We start from the raw sequence: 25,587 nt of genomic DNA, 5'->3' as shown, positions 1-25,587 counted from the left end.
AAACCTGGCCTGACAAAGGTGACAAGCCACCTGGCTGCTCTGGGGGTAAAGGGGTGGGCACTCTGGGGGCCGTGAAAGGGAAGGGAATGTATATGGAAAGGTCTTTGGACAGAATTTCAAAAGCAGATAAATCTCCACTTTGGTTTTGGAATCTTCAGTAGCATTGAGATCTTTCAGCATGCTGCTTTATGGGATAAAACTTTTAAAAGAGGTGAAGAAATTGGTCTGTGATGCAATAATTCCAACTGTGCCCAAATATCTTCTAAACAAGGAAAGATTTTGAGTGCAGAGTAACTCTTCGCTTTCAGGGTTTCTGGGGTAAGGCGGTGCTGAAGGAAGAAGATGACAAAGAGCAGAGGGAGTCAGATGAGGGGCCTTTTCCTTCCTGGCCCTGAGGAATCCTGCCAGCTGCTGTGGGCACCCAGACTCCCCTAACAAGTCTGGCCTCAGAGCTGAAAGGACCTCCAGATGTTACCTGGGCAACACCATGACAGCTGGCTTAAGTATACATATCTGCAACACCCAACCAGACACCCCAGTGCATTGAGCAGACCAACAGAAAGCTCCTAATACTGAGAAGGCAAGAGCTCAGGTTTGCTCCCACCTCAGCTAAAGGAGTCTGTGTAACTGCACTCACTCTGCTTTTGCTGGCCTGGTCCTGAGTGTGTGGGGGCAGCATCAGCCTGTGTCATCACAAGCTGCACTTTCATGCTTCTCAAGGAGAGGTTATACCACAATTTACCAAATAACTAGCCTTTGAGTACCTTGTGAACTTTTCTTTCCTCGCTGACCCCCTAGACACACACACACACACACACACACACACACACACACACACACACAGATTCCTATTGTCCAAACTCCTCTTCAAACCTTACAGGACCCTGCCCACCACAGTGGTCTCCCTGTCTGCTAAATTCCCAAAGAACTCATTGTTCTCTCTGATAGATTCCTTCTTAAAGAACTGGAAGCCCTTAATCAAACATTTCACTATCTTCCACAATGCCTTGCATTTAGGTGATACTAAGGCTTTCCGGTTGATTGGATAATGTCAGTGTGACAAAGAAACACTCAGAATGGACTCCTCCTTCCCTCTCACTTCCATGTGTATCCCCCACCCATGCCTCCAGGACCCCTGGGAGTCCAGGTCTGCCCAGTCGGTGTGAGATCTGGGATACACGCATTCCCCACTGACGGGGCTGGGTGGAGTCCGCAGGGCCTTTTCTGGTTTACCGTGGTGGGTTTCTGTAACACCAGACTCTTCTAAAGTTCATTCACTGACCTCCTGGGTCAACGGTTTCATAATCTCATTTCAATCTATGAGTGAAGTTTAAAATTAGGCTTTCTGGTCTCATTAGGTAAGTGCTTGTGGTCTCTTGTTTTCATCTTGATTATCCCAGTTCCTTTCTGCCCCCGGAAAAATGTGAAGTACTGTCCTCCGCATTCCCCTGTGGTCTACTAAAATCCACCCCCACCCTGCCCTTCCTGCCGTGATTCACACAAGACTCCACCTTGGTCTGGGTAGAACGGCCTCCACCACTGAGACCCTCTGCCCACTCGCCTCCTTCCCGCCTCCTCTAGCGCAGCCCCACCCGCCCACCACACAGACAGCTGAATGGTGAGGGCGCAGAGCACTATGCCTCCCAAGCAGGTCCCACTGCCCAAGCCCTTCAGGACTGTGACCTTGCATTTGAAGGTTTTATTGTTGCTGCTATTGGTTTTCTAGGTTTCCCATTCATAGGCCTTTTTTACTTTCCCTCCACACATGACCTGCCCACCCTCTGCTTTTCCCGACATGTCCCACAGGCTCCCTCTCCCTCCCAGGTCGTGGAAGACCCTCATGTTGAAATGACCACAGTCCTCTGCTTTCCACTCACCTACAACCCAAAACAACCAAACATACAATTATAACTGCTTCTTCCCTCCCAATATAATTTCTGACTGACAGCTAGGCAGTCAGCTGGAGTGTCAACTGGAACCCCACCGACTTAGCTGAGAAGGCCTGGTGCCCTGCAAAGGGAGTCACACCTGCCCAGACACACCTGCCCTGCTCCTTCCCCAGGCCCCTGAAATGCCCCCATGAGCACTCACAGCCATCTGTGTTACCAAGTCCAGGGTGTTACAAGTATAAGCCCCTGCATCCTAGACTACAAATCCCAGAAAACCGAAAGTGTATCCCAGTCACTTTGCGATCTCATGCATTCAGGACTGACTGACAGCTGCAATCAGCCAATTTTGGTAAATGAACGAGTGACGGGTATCCATTTGGGTCATGCTCCTTCCTCCACACACAGATTTCTCACGGCCTCTCCCTTACAAGCCCCTCCAACTCATGCTCTGCATGCCATGACTGGCTTCTTGTCCCCACTCCCAACTCTATTCTCACTACCTACTGTAACAATATTTGTGAACTACATGTTACCCCTCTAGGATTTAAGTTAAGCAGTACCAATTCTTTTGCCTTTCTTCACAAAACTTGCCTTTTGGCCATTATCTTCCTTCCATTTGGACTCTCTCCAAATGGTCTGCCTCCCTTCTGAGTTGTAAAGCTGAGGAAAAGGGTAGGTTTCTAAGGCCAAACCATTAGGTTTTATCTACTCAGATGGGAGCCTCTGGTGTTTGGCTTCTTGCTCTCAGAGGGTATCCTAAGTTTCAATTAGGCAGAATGACAGAATTACCCCATGAGCAGCCACTTCTTCTACACACGGGTCATAGCTACAGTAGGGTGTGAATACTGCTTGTCATTTTATGAGCGTGTTTTAGGGGATCTGTGATGCAGTGAGGACTGGCTTTACAATCAAGGTGGGAATTAACTGGCAAGTGCATGATGATCCAGGATACCACTGTGGTCTCTGCACTTCCACTGGGAGACTTATCATCCTCTTCTGTTTACCAAAGCCTTTTAAAATTATTATTATTATTAAACACCCAGGATTGTAGAGTTCATGAGCTGCATGATAGGGAGGCTTAAGCTCAAGCTGTCTGAGTTACTTTTGGAAGAGGATCAAACCCCAGGCTGAAGCTCCTTCCCGCCTGACTCACAAGGCCATTGTTATTGTATTTAGCTTTGGATAAACTTTCCTATGGAAGGTGATTGCTCACAGCAGTTCATTTTAAACGTGCGGGCTTAGATCTGGCTTCATGTGTGAGCACAGGCCTGTCATCGTGCATTCCAGGTCACTCTCTGAAATGAATTTGTCTTTCCTCAATGTTTCTCAGAGCTGGCGAGCAGACATTCCTTCGGCTCTGCATTAATCCAATTACTAAACACCTGCAGACATGCAATAACAGTTTGGGTGCCAAGAGCCTTAGAAATGGTTTTATAGCCGAATGTAATCTGCTGTCCTGCCATCAGGAATCACGTTACACACCTGCCAAGATTCAAGCCAAAAAACTAACATTCACGGTTCTCACTCCAAGCAGGAATGTTCGGTGCATATGAGAGACAAAGTGACAGGCATTTTAGCTTGACTGCCACAGAGACCATTAAGCATTTTGAATGTCTTAGTAATTGTATGCAAAGTCATTTTTGTACTAAAATATTTACAAGAAAAGTATGACAAAACAGGACTTTTCTTCCGGGGCAGTTAAGGCAAAATCCTAGACTACCAAAAATAATTCAATGAGTATGGTGCCTGCTCTGATCCCCTCGGCTGCAGGCCATGGCAGAGGTGGCTTCTCATGGGATCTCCAGGATGCCCCATGGCCACAAGGATGCCTGAAACCAGACAATAATCCCAACCCACCTAGGCATTCTACCCACTGCGAAGCTTCTTAGTAATTTAGATATTCAGAAACTGAAGAGACTTGGTTTTCCTAAGGATCCTGAACTTGAGCCTAAAACCAGTGATGCTTGGAGGGCCACACTGACACCTTTCTCCAAACACAGCCACCTCTGTGGGAAACCCAGATGATTTTGGGGAGCTCCTTCTGAGAGTCCGTCAGAACAACCAAGAGCAGGCCTTGACTGTGAATTGCTTTTTTTTTTTTTTTTTTTCTGAACTGGTTTTGAAGAAATCCTATGGCTGCCTGTGGTGAGAACTGAATAGATCAACCGCAGGAATTCCTCAGTTCCATTTTTCTCACAAGAAACAAATTCTCTGTAGCCAGAGCCGCCTTGCTCATTTTCGCCAACTTGAGCTCTTAGAGGAGCTTATATCTATGTACCCAGGACTTCGTGGAGACTGGGCCTGGGACACCATGGGCCCTTGGGAAATGTCAGCTAGATGGACTCATGGGCCAAGGGTCGTTTCCCAGGAAGCACCATCCTGGGCTGAGCACACATGCAAGTGAATGTAAGGATGTCTTTCCCTCCCCAGTCACTTAGTCTGCATAAAGAAACCACTGGAAACATTAGTGACCGGGACGTAAGTGTCCAGGGAAGAAGGTGGATAAGGCATACCCTTTACACTGCCGCCTTTGTGTTATATCCACCTTTGCCTGTACACAAAACTCACTTAGAAGCAAGATTTCTAAACTCCTTCAGACAGCCTGCTGCTTTCCACAGCAGAGCGCTGAGAGTCCATACCCTTCGCTCGGCACTTCCGCAGCAATAAAATATGACATGCGTGTGATGGCTGCGTGTGTGTGAGTCTGGCCCCCTTGGGCATGAGCTCCCAGGGCAGGAAGCCGCGTCATGTTTCTCGCCTCTGTCAGGTCTTGTCCCTCTGAGCACCAGCAATCTAGGCACTCAGCAAATGGAGAAGGCCGCTTACAGTTCACTTTCCTTGGATTTTCTGCCTAAAATAATACACAGCTGAGCGGCCTCAGCTAACTGGGTTTCCAGCTGTGGTCTAGGTCCTCGCTAGTCCGAGTGTGGTCCGCGGTTCTTTTAGCAAGAACCCTCCCACCCCCACCCAGGAGATTCAAACGCATCTTAAAATCTGGGAGCCTAGTCAGGCTGCAAGCCGCCCTCAGAATGGAGCCCCTGCTGAGTCCTCAGCATTCACTACCTCCAGTCACGAAGGTCTCAAGCAGAGTCACCTGTGTGACCAGGAGCTGCACAGCTCGATCCAGCTCCGCACATGCTGAAAGACCCGGCTGGTCCACGAGGGCTGAGGTGGAAGAGAAGTGAAGGCAAACAGCATCACCACCTTGTGCCCGAGAGGACGACCCGGTGTCCAGAGAGGCAGGCTGCCCGGGCAGAGGCGAGGCGGCCGAAGCTGGCCCCCGGGGGAGCGTTCCCAGGCTGGCGTCCCATCTGCCCGCCCCTCCCATGGGGCCCAGCGTTCGTTCCCAGCCCACATGTAACCTTCAGCCCCTGTCCAGAGCAGTCAGCGTGACAGTAATAATAGCAGTCACAAGAAAACGCAACCTCGATCATGCTAACAACTTTTGAAAAGTAAAATGCTCGGGATATGATTTCAATTAAAACTCACATTGTCTGACTGGTCTCTGCACAGCAGAAGTTCACCTCCTCTTACCCTCCACCTCCTTTTTTCAAAAGCAAGCGGACAGGAGGAGCTGTGTCAATTCCTGCTCCCACCTTGAGGTGCAGGGCTCTGTGTGCCCCCATCACTTCTCGTGCTTCGGTCTGCTGAGCCCTGATAGGAAAAAAATGGCCTTCATGCTAACCTCACCCCAAAGAAATCCCAAGGATTGTGGGCAGAGCCTGAGTTCCCTATCTCTCTCTCTCTCTCAGTTTATGAATAAACGATTCTGAACTTAAACGGAAACTGCTCTTGCACAAATGGAAAGAGCCTAAAATCCTTGCCAGGGCTCATCTCATGCAGACAGTTGCAATGTTTTACCTCATTTATGTTGAAGGTGACTTTTTCTTTATCAATTTTGATCACCTAGCAGGTGAATGCCAGATAGCCAGGTGGGGAGGTGGGAACACAGCCCTACTCAGAATCCTGGTACATAATGTCCCCAAGGAAATAGAACTGCGGTCATTCTGGAGATCTCTAATGCTTCCTCTCAACAAGATGCTAAACAGAATACAACAAACAAGGCCCGCATCAAAGCCAGCTGGTTGTGTATAAACCTTCACACTCATGCTTCCTAAGACATATTTATAACTAATGAAGTAGCTATTTGTTGAAAGAGTGTTTGACCCTCTCTTTCTGAATCTTCTTCCCATCTTTTCTTTCACAAGTAATGCCTGTTCGTTCTTTACTATTAGCTCAAATATTACTATACCAAAATTTTTCCAAGTTTTCCCAAATTTTCCAGTGTTCTCTCATTCTCCTTGGGGCAGGTGATGGGGTTTTCAGAAAAAGTAAAATTAGCAATTGTTGCTCAGATGCTATCTGTCTATTCCTGTAGGGGGATTAAACTGTGACTTTGAAATTCAAATGAAGTAATTTCTGTTGTAATGTTATTTACATGTTCCTGATAAACCTCCCATTTTGTAAAACCACACATTAAAAGCAGCAGGGCTTAGGGGAAAACAAGGTTAAGAGCAGGACACTCAAAACTTTAGAATTTTTAACCAGAGTGGTAACAAAAATAGTAACAATTAGTAATACAAATAATAGAGTAATTAAATCATCACTGATATTTGCTGCCAGCATCAAAGCCACTCGACCTTTTGCATCTTTAATTTCTTTACTTTAATTTTTAACTTATTTCCTTTAATTTCTGCTTTGGAGACATAAGTCCTGGAGGACATTTACATCTAACAGCAATCAGTTGCGTCAAAATGAAATACATGATCCAAGATGTAAACCCTCTTCTATCAGTTAATTTGTTTTAACTCCAGGGGAAATGTAGTTGTTGCATCTTCATTCATACTTGCAGCTTCCCCAAACAGCTTAAAACAGAAGAAAGTGTGCTGATATTTAAAGCCATCATATCAGTCACTTCTTGCCCTAAAGCAAAGCATTATGCAGGATACGGTCTGTGTATCCACACAGGCTTTCTCTTTAATTGAGAACAAACTTGTGCTCCCTTTTTCAAACACTAAAATGTTTTGTTAAAAATCACCATTATACTGAAACCATTTTTCTTATTGAATGAAACACAATGTAGCAGAACAGACTGAGTAGACATTTGCAACTAATACTATGTGAATCTGTCAGAGATCAGTTATGTGGTAGAAAGAATAATGTCCCTTAAATAGCAAAAGGGACTTGACTTCACAGATGCGATTAGGTTAAAAATAGTATGATTGTTAAAAATAATATTAAGAATGTTAATATTAAGAGTATTAAGATGGAAGATTTTCATGGTCACATATACAAGAGAGGCAGGCAAAGTGCCAGAGTCTGAGAGACAGGATGACAGGGGCGGAGATTGCAGTGATGCAGGGCCACAAACCAGGGGGTGCAGGCAGCCCCCACCAGCTGGGAAAGCCAAAGAAACGGATTCTTCTCTGTGGCTTCTGAAGGAACACAGCCCTGCTGACCCATTTTTGATTTCTGACTTCAGAACTGTAAGAGAATAAATTTGTGTTGCTTTTGGCCATTAAATTAGTGATAAATCAGTACAGCAGCAATAGGAAACTAATGTAGATGGTAAAACCACCACAGCAAAGCCAGTATTGTCATCATTACATCATCTTATTTCCCATCAGCACCTCCCCAATTTTTCAACTGGGGAACCATTAAAAACTTCTTTACTATGGACATTGCACCTAAAGAGTGTTGCCGGTATTGCTTCATAGCAGCTGCTCGTGTACTCAAAGATGAAGACAATAAAGGGATAAATAATCATCAAAAAAAAACCTTTGCTCAATATTTAACATAAACTGAATAAATCATTATACTGACTTTTTTAAGCCCCAAGTTAAATAGTTCCTCAAGATACTGCACTGAGTAATACTTAGACCAAAGGAGTCCACCTAACTATTGACTTCCAGGTTTTACAATCAGTTATGTGCATAATAGGTGTAATGGCACCTAAACTCTATTTTATCCTAGGTGTTTAGGAGAACTACTTCTTACACTTGCAAAGTGCATTGCTATTGCCCAAGAAGACTCCAAAGCAGGCATAAGCTGGAGCCTCGTGCCCATGCTGGGTGAGAAGGGGGGCCCCGTGCCTTGAGCCACAGCAGAGGCAGGACCTCTACCTCACCTGCACACTGTACACTAAGTCCACCGGTTCAGGTACCTTTTCTTTTCAGGACCAGAAGTAATCAGGTTGGCAAAAGTATGCAAAACACAATACATGCTATAAGATATTATCCTTAATAGACTGTAACAACTTTCTACTGAGCATCTTTTCAATAAACAAAGAGAAAAGAGAAATGGCTGCCTCCTCAAGGCGATGCTGACTGCTCTCAGATTTCACTGGATTCGTGGACTCTGCTGCCTCTGGGGTATTTTAGCATATGAGTTTTTCTCCCCTATCTTGCTACCACCTGACCCCAAGTATGGTGTACATATTATCACCTTTTGGTTTGGAGCAGAAAAGTCTCAATGCTCTGCCTTTTCTGTGCTACTCAACACACTTCCAGATCTAAAACAGACTTGGGAGGTGACATAATTAATAGTTACTCAACAAACAAAAAACAGCCTTGGGGACACATGACCTGGGCTGGTTTGATAAGTCTGAGCCATGGCTCACAGAGCTCAAAAAGCACGTCCCTTGCGTGTCTCACCCCAGTTACTCACCATCGTTGCTACCCTCCCTTTCTCTAATATTTTTAGATTAGTCTACAAGCAAACTTCAGTTCTTTCTTTGAAAGTAGGAAAAGTGAGTTCTTTTCTCCTGAGATTCAGGATCCTCTAACCATGCTGTTAATTTATTGGGTCATTCAGTGTTGTAGGGGTCCAGCTGCAGCTCTGAAAAACATGGACTATAGTGGATTGTCTGCCAAGATGGTGCCAGACATCCCTCCCTTGGCTGCAAGCTCACACCACTCCTCCACCAGAGGCAGAGTCTACTTCCTCTCCCTCAGTGCTGGGCTGCCCTGGGACTTGCTCTGACCAATAGAATGTGGTAGAAGCTAGTTCTAGGCCAGGCCTTAGGAGGCCAGGCAGAGTCCGCTTTCTGTCTGTCGGAAGCCAGACTCCATGTGGACACGCTCAGGTTGACAACTGAGTGGCAAGCATGGAGAAAAGCATGGCACCAGGCACAGAGGGAGACTTCACCAAGCCCTCCCTACACTGAAGAATCACAAGCAAAGAACGGTGGTAGTTGGTCAGCCTTTACATTTTGGGGTGATCTGTGGTGGAGCAATAGAAAACTGAAACAGCCAGGCTGTGGTGAGTGATCACTAGGATCCCTGCCTGTCCTGAAACCCTTTGCTTTTCACCTCAGCATGAGGGCTCATCTGAAAGAGCCAAAACTAAGATGCAGTCAGTTGAGTGGATGCTACTTTAAGGTACATCCTTCTACCTCCAGGCCACAGGGGCTCTGCAATTATCACTCCCAATCAACACCGTGCAGAGCCTGGGGCAGCTGCCAGCAAGCTTTGGCCCCTGGCATCTGCCCAGAAAGAGGGGTCAGGAGATGAGTACCCTGAGCCCCAAGGCCCAGAGCCCCTGACAGGGAAAGGAAGGATGAAGTGAAGCTATTATAGAAAAATTGGGCGGATAACTGAATGAGGATTATGCTACAATAACAAGGAGGATTAAGTTTCATAAAATCCTCAGTTCATAAGTTCATGGCTAGAAACAAGGTCCCCCCTGAAGCAGTTAGTGCAGTAGTCTTAAAGCCAGCACAACTTTTATACCTCTGCTTTCTCTGCTCTGCTAACAAGACCTGGTGTGCAACTGGGACCCAGCTGAACAACACTGACAAAACACAGCTCAGCCCAGCGCTGTGGAAAAGCAGCTGCCCCCCTGATGTGACTTAGAAATGCCTTCCAAAGAGAGGAGGCTGAGGGTGCGACCCATCCTGGGCGCCTGTGATGGAGGGCAAAAAAGCAGGGACCAGTCAGATCCTGGGGAAAAATAAAAACAAAATGAGCCCTCGACAAAAAGAGGTCATGAGGGCATTCCAGAAAACACCCCAGCACACATTTACAGTGTGGTGATTTCCATGTTTAATGATGGCAGAGGTGCTGTTACCGGTTACCTGGCAGAGGTGGAGAGCCTGTGATGTGGGTACTAAGAACCACGTTGCTCAGGCTGTCCTCCCGAGAGGAGCAGAGACTGGCTGCCAGGCAGTCCCCCGGGAGCAGCCCACGCTGCTCTGTGGGCAAAGGAGCACCCCACAGTCACTCTGATATGGAACCGAGCCCACGACCCCAGTGCACAGTGCGAGTCCTGGTCCTTGCTTCAGGACAAACTCGTAGAGCAGGAAAAGGGTACAGAACTGAGAACCCTCCAGGAGGCTCAGGCACCCACCAGGTTTTGTTTGCTAGACAACCTGGGACAAAGCCTTTCCCCTCTCTGTAAGATGAGAGCTGGACAGAGTGATGGCTTGAGAACCTTCCTAATGCTATAGTTCTATTTTTTTAATCATTTGATGTATTTTCTTTCTTTCTAAAAATTCATATGCGGTTGCCTGCAGTAAGTTTCTCTTCGCTTCCTACTGGGATTTCATTCTGTTCCCTACTGTTTCACACTGTTCTCCTTGCTGTGGAAATTACAACAGCATGAGGAGAGAAGGCCTGTCCTCAAAGGGAAGGCTGGGATGCTCTGAACAGAGGCTAGGGGTTCACGCAGGGCTTATGTTTTTCAGTGAGGCTTTTTGGTCAGACTGTGGCTGGTATGTATACCTTCTGTCTAGGACCTTGGAGGTGTTTTCCATTGAGATGTTCTTTGTGCCGTGGAACAGGAATAATTTAATGTTGTAAGTGTCCCAGGAACACTTGAAAAGAAGGAGCCTTATCTGTAAGGACATAAAGTGGATCACTAATGCAGAAATTCAACTTTGATAGTACCCAGATTTCTTGGTCCTTGGTCATGTTTTCCTCTTTTAGTGTTTATTATTGCCTTCTTAAACTATTACAGATCAATAGCAGTTTGGTAAAGTCTGGCACAATTGTATCACTGTTGATTTGTCCTCTGATCTCTAATTTTCAGCAGCACCTGTGGGAATATTATCTATTTGTAACATACAAATTCATGATCCTGTATTTTCATTATGAATTGATTCTTTGATCAATCTGGAATGCCTTTTTGGGCCCCCTACGTGCTGTCTGCCTTAATCTCTACTTTATCTGATATCAGTGTCAGCTACCTGAGCTCTCTTGGTTTGTTTCCTTGATATATCATTGCTCATCATTTTATTTTCAATTCTTTGTGTTTTATTTTTCTTGGCTGGCCTCTTATTAACATTCAATTTAATTTAAGCTAATCTGAGTGGGCCTTTTCCCCTTGTAATATAAATCTGTTATATTTGTTTTGTTTCTGTCATCTTATTTTTTACTTTTTTTCCCCTGTTTTCTTGCCAACTCTGTCAACCAGGGAGTTTCTTCTATTATTTATTTTTATCCTTGTTATATCTAAGTATTCTTTCTTTCAGGAGCTCTTACTGTGCATAGTTTGATCTCTACGATCTGTCTCTTATATCTCTTCTTCAATCTCTTACTTCCTTTATAATTTTTCTTTAGCGTTCTAGAAGACCTTTTCAAGTTCTTGTCTCCCCATTGTTTTCTACAGCCCCAAGCCAACCATTCACTGTTTCAAATGATTTTGAATTTTTAATAAGGCACTTTGTCCAGATAAGCTATGCCCTTACCTTGGTTTCTCCCTTTAATAATACAGCTTGCAGCCCCTGCTTCTTAGTGAGTTTAAGAATACTTACCAAATGCTTTCTCAAATGTTCTTGTTTTCTTACAGTGAAGTTATTTCAGAGCAAGCAGTTCTGCATTGTCCGGATCTTTGGCAGCCAGCCTCTGACATGCAGAAAGCTCTGGAAGGTCTGCATGTTACTTTATCTAGTCACCTCACAGAAGGACCCCCCGCTTTCTTCCCTGCAGCAAGTGCTCACTTCTCTGCCTTAAGTATTCACAGAGGTCATTCAGGGTCTTCTCCTACTTACTCCTTAGTCAAGACTTTTTGGTTGAAAGTGAAGAGTGGCCAAAAATTCAGCTAAAACCAGATTAAGGAGAGGTGTGGGGAATGCAGCAGAGTGGAAGAGGCTAGAATGGACGTTTGAGTGGTAACTAAGCCCCAGAACTTTAGGGCTCTCTCAGAACTGCTCTCTAGTCCCTTATCCACAGGGCAGCAACACAGTCAAAAGTCAGATGGCTCAGGTTCAATTCAAGGCTCCACCACTTGTTAGCCTGCCTTCCTCCACCTCAGTTTCTCTGTTTATAACGTAGTTGGAATATAACACCTGCCTCATAAAATTGTTGTATGGATTGGATGAGGCAATGCAAGCATATTACAGTGTCTAGTAGGTAATGAGCATGCTAACGTCACCTAGCATTAGCTTGTATTCAGGTAAGATGGAAGGTGGAAATTGTGAAAATCTGGTCTACACCCTCCTGGTTAACAAAAGAAACTCTGTACAGATCAACTAAACCAAACAGGGAAGAAGCTCAACCCAAGAACGGGCTGCCAATTCAGGGAAGCACCATCCTGAGCAGACGGAAATCGGAAGGCAGAAAGAGTCACACCTCAGTGACAGCCGGGCACTTCATCTTGGCACAGACGGGGAAGACACGGTCCCCTGGCCGGGTCTCAGGCAGGTGTGACCACTTCCACCAAAACCAAGGAAGCTCTGTGCCTCCTCCTTTTGCTGATGGGGGACCAACACTGCCTCTCCTTGAGGGCCTCGTGGACACCGCCTTCCCCGCCTGGGGTGTTCACGGGCTCTGGCAGGCTAAGCTCTCATTTATGTCATGCCTTAATCAAGACTCTTCGGTTGAAAGAATCCAAGTCGCACTCTACCAAGGGGATAGACTGGGAGCTTTATGAACAACCAGCCCCAGGGACTCAGCATCCCTAGAACTTCCCCAGGATCTCCAGCTATGCCTGGCCTTGTGTAAATTTTTTTCTCTTCGACAAGCTTCCCCATGTGGCAGGGACATTGTCATGGAGAGTTCCAAGATCCTCTGCATTATAACCTAAGAGGGGCAGCTTTTCTTAAAAAATGATGAATAAACAGATGACTTGAGTGACCTGGCTTGAGGTACCTGAGCCAGTCACTATCGTCAAGGCAGTAGGGAGCTGCTGGTCATCCCCCAATAGAAACACGATTGATGTAGGGAAGAAGCAGTTCCCACAAAGAAGGGAATGCTGTTTTGAGAAGATAAACCCTAAACAACAATACCTCCCTCATACACCATCTCAGCTGGCAAATCAACAGCGCTGACATTCAGAATATTTAACAAGTAACCCAGCTTGGGAAATTGCTGCGGCCACTGAAGCTGGACCCTGGAGGCCTCCCTATTGTGCAGAAATTACCCTGTTATTTGCTGGACTGTGGGGAGAATGAAGAGTTCCCCAGAGGCGAGAACCATGTAGATGGCAAGGACAGTGGAAGAGCATTCACGAGGTTGCAGGAAGCGGCCGTCTACCAATCAATAGCCAAGTATTTCAACATTCTCACTATTGGTTTGGCCACTCATTGTGTAGTGGCTGCATTTGTTCCACGGATGCTGCCTCTAGCAAAACACCCCCAGTGTCCAGCATATGGATGATACCCTTCACTGTTCCCTCATGCTGATAAAGATTTCTTTTCCCTTTCTGGGATATTCTGTTGATTGTTTCAAGGTGAATTTGAGAGGAAATAGTTAAACATCAGTTCTCATGTTAACAGCTTGCCTAGAAATCTCTGGAATTTTTAAGATAATCTTTTTCACTAAAAACCAAAGTTCATGGAAGCCTGGAAACTCACAAAACTGGTCTGAGTTTGTGTCTCAATTCCACGGCCAGAGAAGAAATCTGAATTTAACATTTGCGAGCGAGTGCTTTTTGCATCATGATCCAGAGAAGTGGATCCCAAATATCTGATCTCTCTGTCTTTAAAATCTAGTAAAAGGGTATGGGTCTTTTAAGGTTTTGTTGCTTATTTTGTCTTTATTATTTCATTATTTCACTTAAGATTTACCATAACTAAAAACCAGAACTGAATATTCCTCCCCACCCACTAATTGTTCTACAGAAAAACCTTTCTGTTCCTTCCTAATCTCAACTGGGCTCAGCCCAACTGGAACAAAGTAGTGAGCTTTATCAAGCTGATTAAACCCTCCCGCCACACACATACGTTCCTCCTCATTCCCCAAATGACCACATACTTTAAAGAAAAAAGAGCACAACTGCTATCTCTAAGATATTTCAACTTGTATAAAAAAATATAATATCCTTTCCTGGGGTCATTATTTTTCTGTTTCTCTGTCTCTTTCAGAGCTATCAGAATTCTCTGAATTTTTTCCCATAGACACCTTCAGCCTAAATAGGCATTTTTCTCCCCACTATGTTAGAGACTGTACAGTCAGTCAATTTTTAAAATAATAAAAAGTATTCTTTGCCAACAGACCATTAAGATGCTTATAAGTTATTGCAGGCATACGTGGAATTTTGTACTTAAAAGCAAAGGAAGCCCAGATGTTTAGGAAGCATGTGGATTGAAGCAGAAAAGAATACCACATCTTCTAAGAAAGCATCACCCACCTCTTCCTTTGTCCATGATTCATTGGCCATCCTTTGTTAATCCTGATGGCTTCTGGGAGCCATCAAAAGATGGGGTGTAAGGTTTCTCCTTCATACGCTTCAGGTGAAAGTTTTGTTACAGACCATGCAAATCCTGCAAGCATTTTCCAGAGTATTGAAGGACAAATGCACAGACCACAAGCCTGTCCTGCTAAACCTACTGCGGTCAGCTTCCCACACAAGCAGCCAGAAAACTCCACATATGACTCACGTAGTTCATAGAGCATTTGGAACTCTTTGCCTATCTGCGCCCTACTGCTTCTCCAATCTTATCTCACACTTCAACCCTCCATGTACCCTGGACTGTGAACACACCACATGACTCTCTTCTGTGCCCACCAACACAAGTTTCTTCTCATGCTCTTTTGTCATCTGAAATGCCTTTTTTTCCATTTTACCTATTGAAACATTAACATAGAATGTGCTCAGCAAATACTATCAGGCTGGGTAAATCATAGGTTTTCGAAGATTGGCAAATGAAGGTTCATCGTCATCACCAACCAACACAGCCACCCACCATCATGCTCACAATTATCCTCAAAGATGTAGTTCAAATGCAACCTCTTCTGAGAAAACGTTCCTGATCCTCTGGTTACAATTAGTTGAACCACCCCTTATACGCCATACTTCTTTGTCTCAGCTCATCATTCATTTCATTGTACTTTGCATTATAGCCAGTTTGTTGACTGCTGTATAGTTGTTATTTTTATATCTCAGCTCACTCATAGTGTCTGATCTCCTTGAAAATAGGAGCCATGTTTGAATATTTTAGAATATCCATCCACATCTTAATCATGGTTTATGCTTTCTCTTAATAGATACTTGGTAAACATTAGTCGAATTGGATTGGTTGTCAGGACAATTTTCTTATTTTGCTGATGTTTTAATACTTGATCTGGGTTCTGGTTTTGTTGTACTCCATCTCATATTCTGTAACATCTTTTGCGAAGTTACAAATGCTTGCTTATCTTTTCAAATATTTACTTCAGAGACTGACTGCGATTGGTACATCACTGTTTTCAATCAGGAGTATAATTTGGCTCCTCTGGAATGAGGGGAAAATGTCTCCCCTGGACAGATTAATTAAGAACCCATCCTTTGGAATTCCGTGCCTTGGAATTCCAGTGTGTTTTCCTTTTGGATCCACATAGGAATAAAAGGCCAGGTTGCTCTTGATATTTTCACAGGATATCCTCTGACCCCTAAATTAGTTGAACTGTACTGTAGGAAGAACTGAAACATTTGTTTGGGTTTCAAAATCCCAAAACCTGACCCCCTAACTCTCAGCCCCAAACTACACAGGAAATTTCTAACAGTAAATCAAGAGCCAAAAGTGCACTTATGACAGAGCCAAAGAACAGGAAAGCAGAGACTGGGGATGACCAATAGGATCATTTTTATTATAATTTACAGATAATCTATCAGCACAGCAGGAATCTAGTCATTGGCTGCAGGGTGTGATGGTGTATTTCTTTACAATTTAAGTTGCCGCATCTTATCCTTCACTTCAGCAAGGGCATAAACTCCCTGGTGCTGGAGATACAGAGAATACACAGGCCACCTGGGCCACTTCCTCACCATAGGATTCATTTCCCAAGATCCAGACCCACGTATTTCACTTTTATCTACTTTCTGCCTTTATCGAATCCCCACATTCAGATCTTAACACTATGCAGCAGACTCACACATTTGTAATTTAAATCCAGTTTCATCAAGCTCAAGACCTTATACAAATTCAACAATTCCAACTGCATAATCCATAAGGACTCACAACCAAATGTCCAAAACCACTGTCCAAAAGTCGGTCTTCAAAGTAGGCACCCTTCACCAGACTGGCCCTTTTAACATCATGCCATGTCTCCTAGGCTAGAAGTCTCAGAAGAGCCACTTTTGAGACCATTCTTCTTCTTCACATCCTATCAACTGCCATAGTTGATAATTCTTGGACTGCACTTGTCATTGAAACTATGCAGCAGTTCCCTAGCAAGCTCTTCAAATTACCACAAATGACACAAATGACCACATGTGTGGCTGTTCATAAAACAGAGCTCTGGTCCTGTGATTTCCATGCTCAGAAACTTCCCTTGGCTCTTTATTACCTCCTCGGTCCAGCATCCAAGGCGGCTAAATCTTCCTCATCTCCTATTGTTATTAGGCACACTAACCATGTAATATAATAAATATAATATCATATAACATAACATAACTAATATAATGCCTTAGATTACAGTCACATACATTCTCTAGGAAGACATGGTCTATGTTTGCTTAATTTCTGCACTGCTCATAGCCTTACACTGTGTTTAGCGCACAGTAGGTGTCAATAAATATTCATGAATTGAATCTCATATGCCCATCTTGATTCCAGAGCCCGAGGGTGGACCTACTCAAATGAAGCCTTCCTTTCTTCACAGGCCACTTCATAGCTAACGCAGATTCCCCTAGTGGAGGTTTCTGATCATTGGGCAGTAGTCAGGCTAGATTTTATCTTCGCAATAGCTCCTTGGAAAATAAATTAATAGAGTAAATTACCTAGCAGGGCATATGTTTTACCCACTTGAACAAATTTTAAAGCATTAAGAATGACTTTTTTACACTCAGTTAGTATGCTTTTCATATATACTTTTCTTATACATATCTAATCCTGAATACATCTTTATCAAGATATATTTCTTGTTAAATATTTTATAATCAGACCAATCCCACTCGGATTCAAACCAGCTAGGCTGTACCATGTGCTTAACGACTAGCTTCGTGTTCTCTTCCTTCGGCCTCCCACTTGTCAGTGAAAACTGCAGAATGAGTCTTTCCGGTCTGATGTCAAAATCGACTACCCTCTTCTACTTTAAATTCATGCGCAGCTATCCCTGCAAGTATGAGCTCTCCTCCCAGAGACAAGAGCAACAGCTACTGACCCTTGGATGCCAACACCTTGGACAACTGGCGTGACCTCACGGCACCTGTGGGTTCCTCGTCTGCAAGAAGGCTGAGGATGACTGAAGCCCCGTGTCCAGGCTCCAGCACTGCCGGCCTGTGAACCAGGGGCACTGCCTTGCGTCCAAGCCATGAGGACTGGTGAGCAGAACTATGAAGAGTGAACTAAACTCTCCTCCCTGGTGGCAGCCAGGTGGACATAACTGGCTCTGGAACCAGCCTGGGAGCAGATTTTCCCTTTTCACCCCACTCTGCTGTCCACACTTCCTCAGCTGACAGATGAGGCTCCTATCATCCCATTCGCCCCCAGGAAATAGTGCTCAATCATTGCTGCATCTAGCACAGCATGGGAGTAATTTTGAGGATTCTAGCCTCCAAGGCCTACAGACATCATCCAACTGGGGGAAAATGCTGTGGTTGGGTGCTTCATGTGGCATTAATTAAAAACAAACCTGCATCTTTACTAATGCAGCTGTACTGCCTACTTAAACTCCTCTACAGTTTCCAGTTAGCAACCACAAAAAAACAGTCTCTGCCCCTTTAACTTCACAGAAACTACCCATAATTCACTCCAAGGCACAGAATTCCAAAGGATGGGTTCTTAATTAATCTGTCCAGGGGAGACATTTTCCCATGCAAGTTACCATGTGAGTGATAACCCAGTGTTGCAATATCCCACTCAATTTGCCTTAATTTCACACAAGCAAGGAACTTGAGACCTAGGGAAACCAGCAACTCCTTGGAAGACTGCCATCTGCTATCAAGTTACTTAGCCTAGAGGCCGCCCTTCAGGATACATCACATTAGGAAACAGTTCCTTGGGAAAAGGGTGCTTCAGGAGAAATTACTCAGTGTGTGCCTACGCCACATACACAGATGTTTAGGCAAGACCTGGAAGTGGCAATTTAACCCTCTGGCCTCTGTTTTCTCACCTGTTCAATAGGGATAGTAAGCTCCACTCACTTCACGAGGTGGTTGTAAAATAAATGGACATCGTTGGTAAACAGCAACTCAACATGTGATGTAAGGAATGCAAATACAATATCCTCCTTGCAAAAATGAGTACCTCCCTGATCATATCTCCCATGGGGCTCCAATTCCCCTTTCTCCCTTCCTCACTCACAACGGTAGAACATAAAATGACAGGCGAATGTCACTAGACATTGACATCACAAGGAGAAGGAAAAGAAAAATTAAAGGTGATCGTTATCTGTGCGCCCAATATGCTTACCATATTTTAAGAGAGGATAAAGTGGGTCAGCCCATGAATAGCAAGTATACTGTGCTTTCTAAATCAAACCATAAGGATGGAAATGATAATATACTTAAACAAGCACAGTTCAACATTGCCTGGAAAAGAGATGTAGAGATAGACGGACACATACACACACAATGGTAAATTGTTATTAGTAGGTAAACAGTGGTTGCAATAAATAGCAAGGACAGCCTTGTAAGGAAAAACAATCAGAAAATAGCAATCTGAAGACTGGGCATGGAACCCCTCAACTTTTATGGTTTGTGGTGGCAGTTTCTATTAGAGTTGATAGGATTATTGTAGGGCTAGAGTATCTCTTATTTTCAGTACCTTAATTGTAGGGCCACCTTTTCTGCTCATACCCAGAAGCCTCTCTCTGTTCTTGCTTAGAACCCTGACTGTCACTTTTGGTGGCTTGGACATAGTGGTTTCATGATTAAAATTATCTTTGACTGATAGAGATGAGGGAAGAGAACATGACTACAAAAGTTATGCCTTGGGTGAGCGCTTTGGAGCCCTATGGTGCACAGTAGTGTGTAACTCAGAAAAAGCAAGAGTTATAACACGTGGTCTAAATCCTTCATTCCTAATTATTACACGGAAGCATGAAAACTCAGACAGGGCAAGAGATCAGCCCAAGATCAAAGCTAGTGAAGGAGAAAGCTGCTAGGAGTCCATGGGGTAGGGTTGACCTCACCCCGCACATGAGCAGAAGGAATCACCACTATTTACTCAAGGACTGATGCCCAGGAGATCTAGTGTCAGTTACTGCATTGAGTAACTGATTATTTAATTGGAAAGTTGTTCAAAAGGAAAACTGGTAGGAAATGGAATTCCTTATCACTGGTTTTCTCTGGTGCATCATCTGGCCAGTTTCTCAAAATGCCAGCCTTTTAACGCAACATAATAGATTTGGTAGAATTCTTGGTTTGAGGTGATAATGTTGTTCTATTTCCTTCCTTTTGTTTTCTAAATATTTTTCAGGCATTTATTCCTGTTCTTGTTGGCACGTTTTTAAAATTTACCTTCCTTCTCCAAATGAATCATCTAAAACAAGTTTGTCAAAAATGAGAATTGGCAATCACCACTTCCCATCCTTTAAGCCTCTATACCATCAAGAGTAAACTGCCAATTTTGACATAAATGTTGGCAATTCTTTTCCCTCCCTCAGTAATGTGACAGTTTTCCTGAACTTAATTTAATTTCTATCATTAGCTATTTTACCACCTTTTCAATTACACATTGCTTTCATACTTTAGAAACTCCTGTGTAGCTCCTATGCAATGTTATATTGCAATAATTTAATGATACCTTGCTTTTTTTTTCTAAAACTCAAGGATATTGAGGAAAAAAATGAAAAATTGAAAAAAAAAAAGAAAAACCTTGGTAAAGATTTAGGTAAAAACAAGCAATGCCTAAGCTTTCGGTTCATCAGCATTAAAGGCACAAATGAATGCAGAGAAGTGAGATGCGGCCAACAAGTGTCTTGTGAGTGAAGGGCAGGCCACCAGTCAGGGCGCAGAAAGCTACACGGGCCATTTGCAGAGGAGTCAGGAGTTGAAATTCATGTTTAAATCTTGACATGTATTGGACACTCTGAGATGGCAGAGGTAAAGTCCATGTATTATATGCTTAATTAATATAAATAAAAATAAGCCTTTTATGCCCAAAACCCTGCATGCGGGTGTTTATTGTAGTTTTGTTCATAATCGCCAAAACCTGGAAGAAACCAGGATATCCTTTTTGGGGGAATGGATAAATGGTGGTGCATCCAGACAATGGAATATTATTCAGCAATAAAAAGAAATGAACTGGCAAGCCGTGAAAAGACCTGGAGGAACCTTCAATGCATATTAATAAGTGAAACATGGCAACAGGAAAAGGCTATACACTGTACGATTCTAACTCCATGACATTCTGGAAAAGGCAAAAAACTATGGAGACAGTAAAAGGACTGGAATGGTATTTGCCAAGGACTGGGGAGGGAGGGATGAATTGATGGAACACAGAGGATTTTTAGGACAGTGAAACTATTCTGTATGACACTGTAATGCTGGATACATGTCTTTATACATTTGCCCAAATCCAAAGAACATATAACACCAACAGTGACCCTAATGTAAACTATGGGCTTTGGGTGATAATGATGTGTCAACAGGTTCATAAGTTATAATGGAGTGTCTTTGTGGTACGGCATGTTGATAATGGAGGAGGCCATATATGTGGGGCAGGGAACATATGGGAAATCTCTGTACCTTCTCCTGAATTTTTCTGTGAGCCCAAAGTTCTCTAAAAAAATTGCCTATATTAGAAAAACCCTTATCTTTTATAATAGCTCACACTGAGTATTTAGTCAGTGCCAAACATCACTCTAAGTCCTTCATATGTGCTGATTCATTTAATCCTCAAAAGAGCCCCACTCGGTCAGCACTAGTACGCCCCACACTTCACTAATGAAGCTGAGGTTCACACAGTGCAGGGACTTGCCCAGTCACGTGGCTCCAGGTTTCCTTTCCTCCCGTTGTTTCCCAGGCTTTATACGGAGCCCTCACATCTGAGCAGCAGTTATAATATGAAAAGGAAGAGGGAACAATTCAAAGTCTGGGTTGTGAAGAGAGTTTCCTGAGCAAAGACAAGGAGACCACCCCAGTCGCGGGTGCACTGTGGCCTGTGCAGAAGGGCCCTGACCCCTCACCCCACGTCAGCATGGCCGTGGCAGGAGGCCTGTGCAAGCTCCTGGGGGCCTCTGCACATTGGCCGTGGTGAGGTCTGGGGAGGATGTGCAGCTCGTCACCCCTACAGAAGGACAGACTGAAGCTGAGGCGTGCAAGGGAAGCTCATGGGGTTTCACAGCCACTTCTTCCGACTTGGGCAAAGGACACTGCTGTTTGTTTTCATGAGAACTGAGCTGGAGGAGCAGAAAGTGTTTCTAATGAAGGCCCACCTGTATCATGTTAAGAAACACATGAACCCTGACTTTGAACTTTGGCACCGATGACTGGTTTTCATGCGAGTAATAGAAAAGCAGCCTGTGCATCTCTAGGGTCCATGGTGGGTGGATCACTGCTAGCCCCCGACTCAGCAGACAACGCCCCCTGGACTGGCCTTGGCACACCCAGGTCACTCACATCACAGGAAGTTGCCCTATTTCCAGAATCAAGCACCCCATGATTATTTCCCCTAAATAACCACACACCACGCAGCCCAGCTTCCTTCTCTCCCAGAAGGTGCCTAGGCTGGATGCCCTCTGCTGCCTGCCTGACGCCCCTCCTCAGGAAGCTCAACAGAGGGAAGCTCCCCTTCCTCCCAGGGCAGCCTCAGAAACATGATGGTGATGTCTGAGGGACGCCCTGAGAAGCAGCTGGCCAGGATCAGGTGGAACTCAAAGCCTGGCCAGGAGCAGGAGCTATTGGCCGATCCTTCTCCGCACTCCCCTCAGCTCCCGCCTTCCTTAGCCTCCTCCCAGGGCGACCCACTGGCCTCTCTCCTGACCCACACAGTGTGCTCCAAAGCCTTCCCAAAGCAAACTAACAAAACAAATTCACATCACCCTAGGGCTGGGTCTTTTCCCAAGCAATTAATAACCCGAGTAGCTGATAACTTGAATGATGGGTAACACAACCGACACGACAGTGACATTCCCTGGTGGCTTCAGATCACATCTCCCTCACCTATAGGTGCCTCTGGCTTAAACAGACACCTTAAGTGGGCAACAGTTAACCAAAAAGATGGCTTTGCTAACAGTGGGACTTCTGGCACTGAGATCAGGTGTTTGGTGACATGGCTCCTTCCCAGACTCTCTGGAACCCCATTGGGTGCCCTTGGTCACCCACACTGTGGCCATCCACCCAGACCCCAGTGAAGGCTAGCTCGCCTGCAGCCAGCCACAGGCTGATTTCCTACAAATTTAAGGGGTTGCCCCAAATCAGGGCCAGGAGAGCTGCCTCATTCTCAGGCTGCATCTGTGTAAGTTAGCAAAAGTCCCAGTGGGCAGAGCTGGTTGAAGTCCTAGGTCCTCCCAGTGACAGCCCTGGTGTCTTGGAGGATTAAAAACCTAAGCTTCAGATGTGTCTGCACTAGTGTAAAACTGCAATAAGAACAAAGATGTCTGCTCCCAGGGTTCACTGCGAAGGTCCAGTGACGGCCTGGGCAATGTTTGGTGAACTATAAATACTGCACAAATGTAGGCATTGCTGTTATTAGAATCTAGGATGTCAAAAGCTAGTGAGATTGTCCATTAGCTTCAGAAGTGAGATAGCTTCATGTGTAAACACCCATTCACAACTTTATTTTTATTCCTCCCATCAGTAGCACTGCATTTACATTCCCACCTCTGTGCCTGGCCCTGTGATCTGTGCCACAGGAAAAGCAGAAGAAACATGAGACACAGCTCTGGTCTCTATGCATTTACAATCTGGCTGGAAGGCCAGCTCACATATGTTATGTAACCATACAAGCGATGCAGGATGGACATCCTCATTGCTGGTGCCTTATTTACCACCGAGACTTGCAACTAATTCACACCCAACAGTCATTAGCCATCTGACCTCTTTCACCATCACAGTTGTCCAGGATGTCCCACCATTGCCCACCCTTGAGCAGAGCCCTATCATATCATGGGCTCAATGTGGTTCGAGAGACTAACTTGAACACTAAACCCCATATATTCTACCCTGTGAACTATTTATAAACCAAAAGTATAAAGAAAGGAGGGTTAAAAAATGACACAAAAAATGAAAATAAATACATGCATATGTGTTTGTATATAAATATGCACGCATGCAGAAAATTAAGTAAGAAAACCTACTAGGTTATTAACATAGGTTAAGGGTGAGAGGCAGAGAGAAGAGAGAGAGAGCCAAAAATAAAAAAAGGGAGAATTAAAGGAAAGAATATTTATATTTTATAATTAGAATATTTATATTTCTTAATTAAGAGAAAGAATATAAATACCTCTAGTATTTAGAATAGAACCACATACATGAATCTCAGTAAAATCAGAAAAGGGGAAATGACAATTCCCTGGTACAAACTGAATAAGAGATCAGGACAAGCCTAAGTTAGGAGATGAGATGAAGGTTCTCCAATACACATGCAAAAACATGAGACTAGAGGCCAGGAGGCCATGGGCACCCTCAATGCAGCGGAGCTGGGCCTGGGTGTTCCCTCAGAGGCCTGGGGCCCCCATACTGGGGCTGTAGGCTGAAGGCTTTCCCACTGGTATGTCTAACTCCAGCCGAGGAAGGGTCCAAATAAAATGGTTCACACAGCTACGACTGCATCATATGAGCTGAACTAATATCAACAATTACATCAGGAAAAATGTGTTTACCTTGGTTTCCCGCCACAGAAAACGGGTCCAAAATGATGTTGAACATACGCCTCTCATTCCTGCTTCTATTAGAAGGACAAATAATTTAACAGGTGGGACTCAGAATTCCATAGTTTTTGGTTTTTTTTTTTTTTAACTGTGGAGTCTTAAACATTCCACTTTTGGTCAATGGAATCTGGAACCCTTCTCAGCAAACCTCAGTAAGCTCTATTTATTTTGCAAAAGCCCTCCTAAGGCTCACATGAGAGGCGTACTGAAAGGGCCTGGTGAGTCCAACCAGACTGTCCTTTCCACAGGGTACCAGTACAATATGTTGCTTCAACTGAGAAATCAGATTATCTGATTAACTCCTCCAAGAATTGATCCAGACAGCTAAAAGACGGGAAGTCCATTCTACTTTAACAAGGCAATTGGTCCAGACTTCATTCAGTATCATTTCAGTCTAGAATTTTCATCATCACTGCCAAAAACATCAAACAGAAACATTACAGGGATTTCACTCAGTTTTCACTCTCCAAAGAATAGCCATCTTGTTCCAGGCCTGAGCAACAAGAAAGGAATTAAGGGAGATGGGGTTGAGCATAATCAGGTGGAATATTTAACTGTTTCCCTTTGCCTGATTTCTAAGCATTATGACAATTACTAACAGAAAGTTAATGAAGTTTTGAATTTAAGGACAATCAGAACTTTCCGCATATGTCAAATGCTCTGCCTCTCAAAGACTCACAAACCATACTTATTAGGTTATTGCACACACCTTTCTCTGTAACTCATCTGTCCAATGTACTCATTTAAGAGATTACTCATGGAACTGTCAAGTTTATGCCAGATATCAACTGAATCTTTAACTCCAGATATTAATGATCTATACAAATCAGAGTCCATCAGTAAAGGTAACTCTAACTACTGTAATGAACAAGCTCAAATATCCATATTATGTCAAGTGCAATATGCATAACTAATTTACTCACACAAGGTCCAAAGTAGCTGGTACAGACTGGCGGCAAGCCTTCCACATGAGATTCGGAGTGCCAAGATCTTCCCATCATACACTCAATTCTCTGCTGAGACTATGGAGTCTTCTGTGTCCAGCCAGCAGACAGGTGATCAGAGAGTGCAAAAGCCAAATCCACTCCTTAAAAACTTCATCCTAGAATGACACACATGACTTCCACTCACAATTCATTAATCTCCTACCTGCAAAGGAATATTGTGGAATATTGAGGGATATTGTCTGTGACTATGGATTTTGGAAGTAAAGGCAATATTTTAAATAAAAAGCTAGCCATTGTCTGCCATAGACAACCAACTGGAAAACAAATAATCCATATTTTAGAGTATGAATTGTGTTGTAATTACCACAGCAACTTAGGAATAATTTTTTGGCTCAGGGTGCACATGTGTGTATGTGTATGCACCTGGGCATGTTCACAAATGGGTGTATTATCCAGATAACTGATTACAATGGCCTAGCTTCAGAATCATGCAGAGTTCAACACCTGACACTTGCCACAGATAAACATTCAGGGAAACCTGAAGTGGTTCCCTACTAAAAAAATGAAGTCCAAAGT

The 25,587-nt window shown here is 44.1% G+C and overlaps 1 long non-coding RNA gene across 5 annotated transcripts in view; it reads right to left on the bottom strand.

Annotated features, from left to right (window-relative positions):
- LOC108403824 (uncharacterized) overlaps window positions 1-25,587 on the bottom strand; it is a 251,403-nt gene that overhangs the window by 156,661 nt on the left and 69,155 nt on the right. For 2 of the 5 annotated variants that reach the window (XR_012122599.1, XR_012122601.1), the window contains 2 exons: window positions 24,988-25,166; window positions 23,613-24,476 (listed from right to left, as the gene is read on the bottom strand). The exons of the other annotated variants lie outside the window; for them this stretch is intronic. This is a non-coding gene — a long non-coding RNA (uncharacterized lncRNA). Of the gene's footprint in view, window positions 1-23,612; window positions 24,477-24,987; window positions 25,167-25,587 lie in introns of those variants that run through there. 5 annotated transcript variants of the gene reach the window in all.

Source organism: Manis javanica, chromosome 1 (assembly GCF_040802235.1).
Source record: "Manis javanica isolate MJ-LG chromosome 1, MJ_LKY, whole genome shotgun sequence".
Taxonomy (NCBI): Eukaryota; Metazoa; Chordata; class Mammalia; order Pholidota; family Manidae; genus Manis; species Manis javanica.
This window is presented reverse-complemented; position numbering and strand designations above follow the sequence as displayed.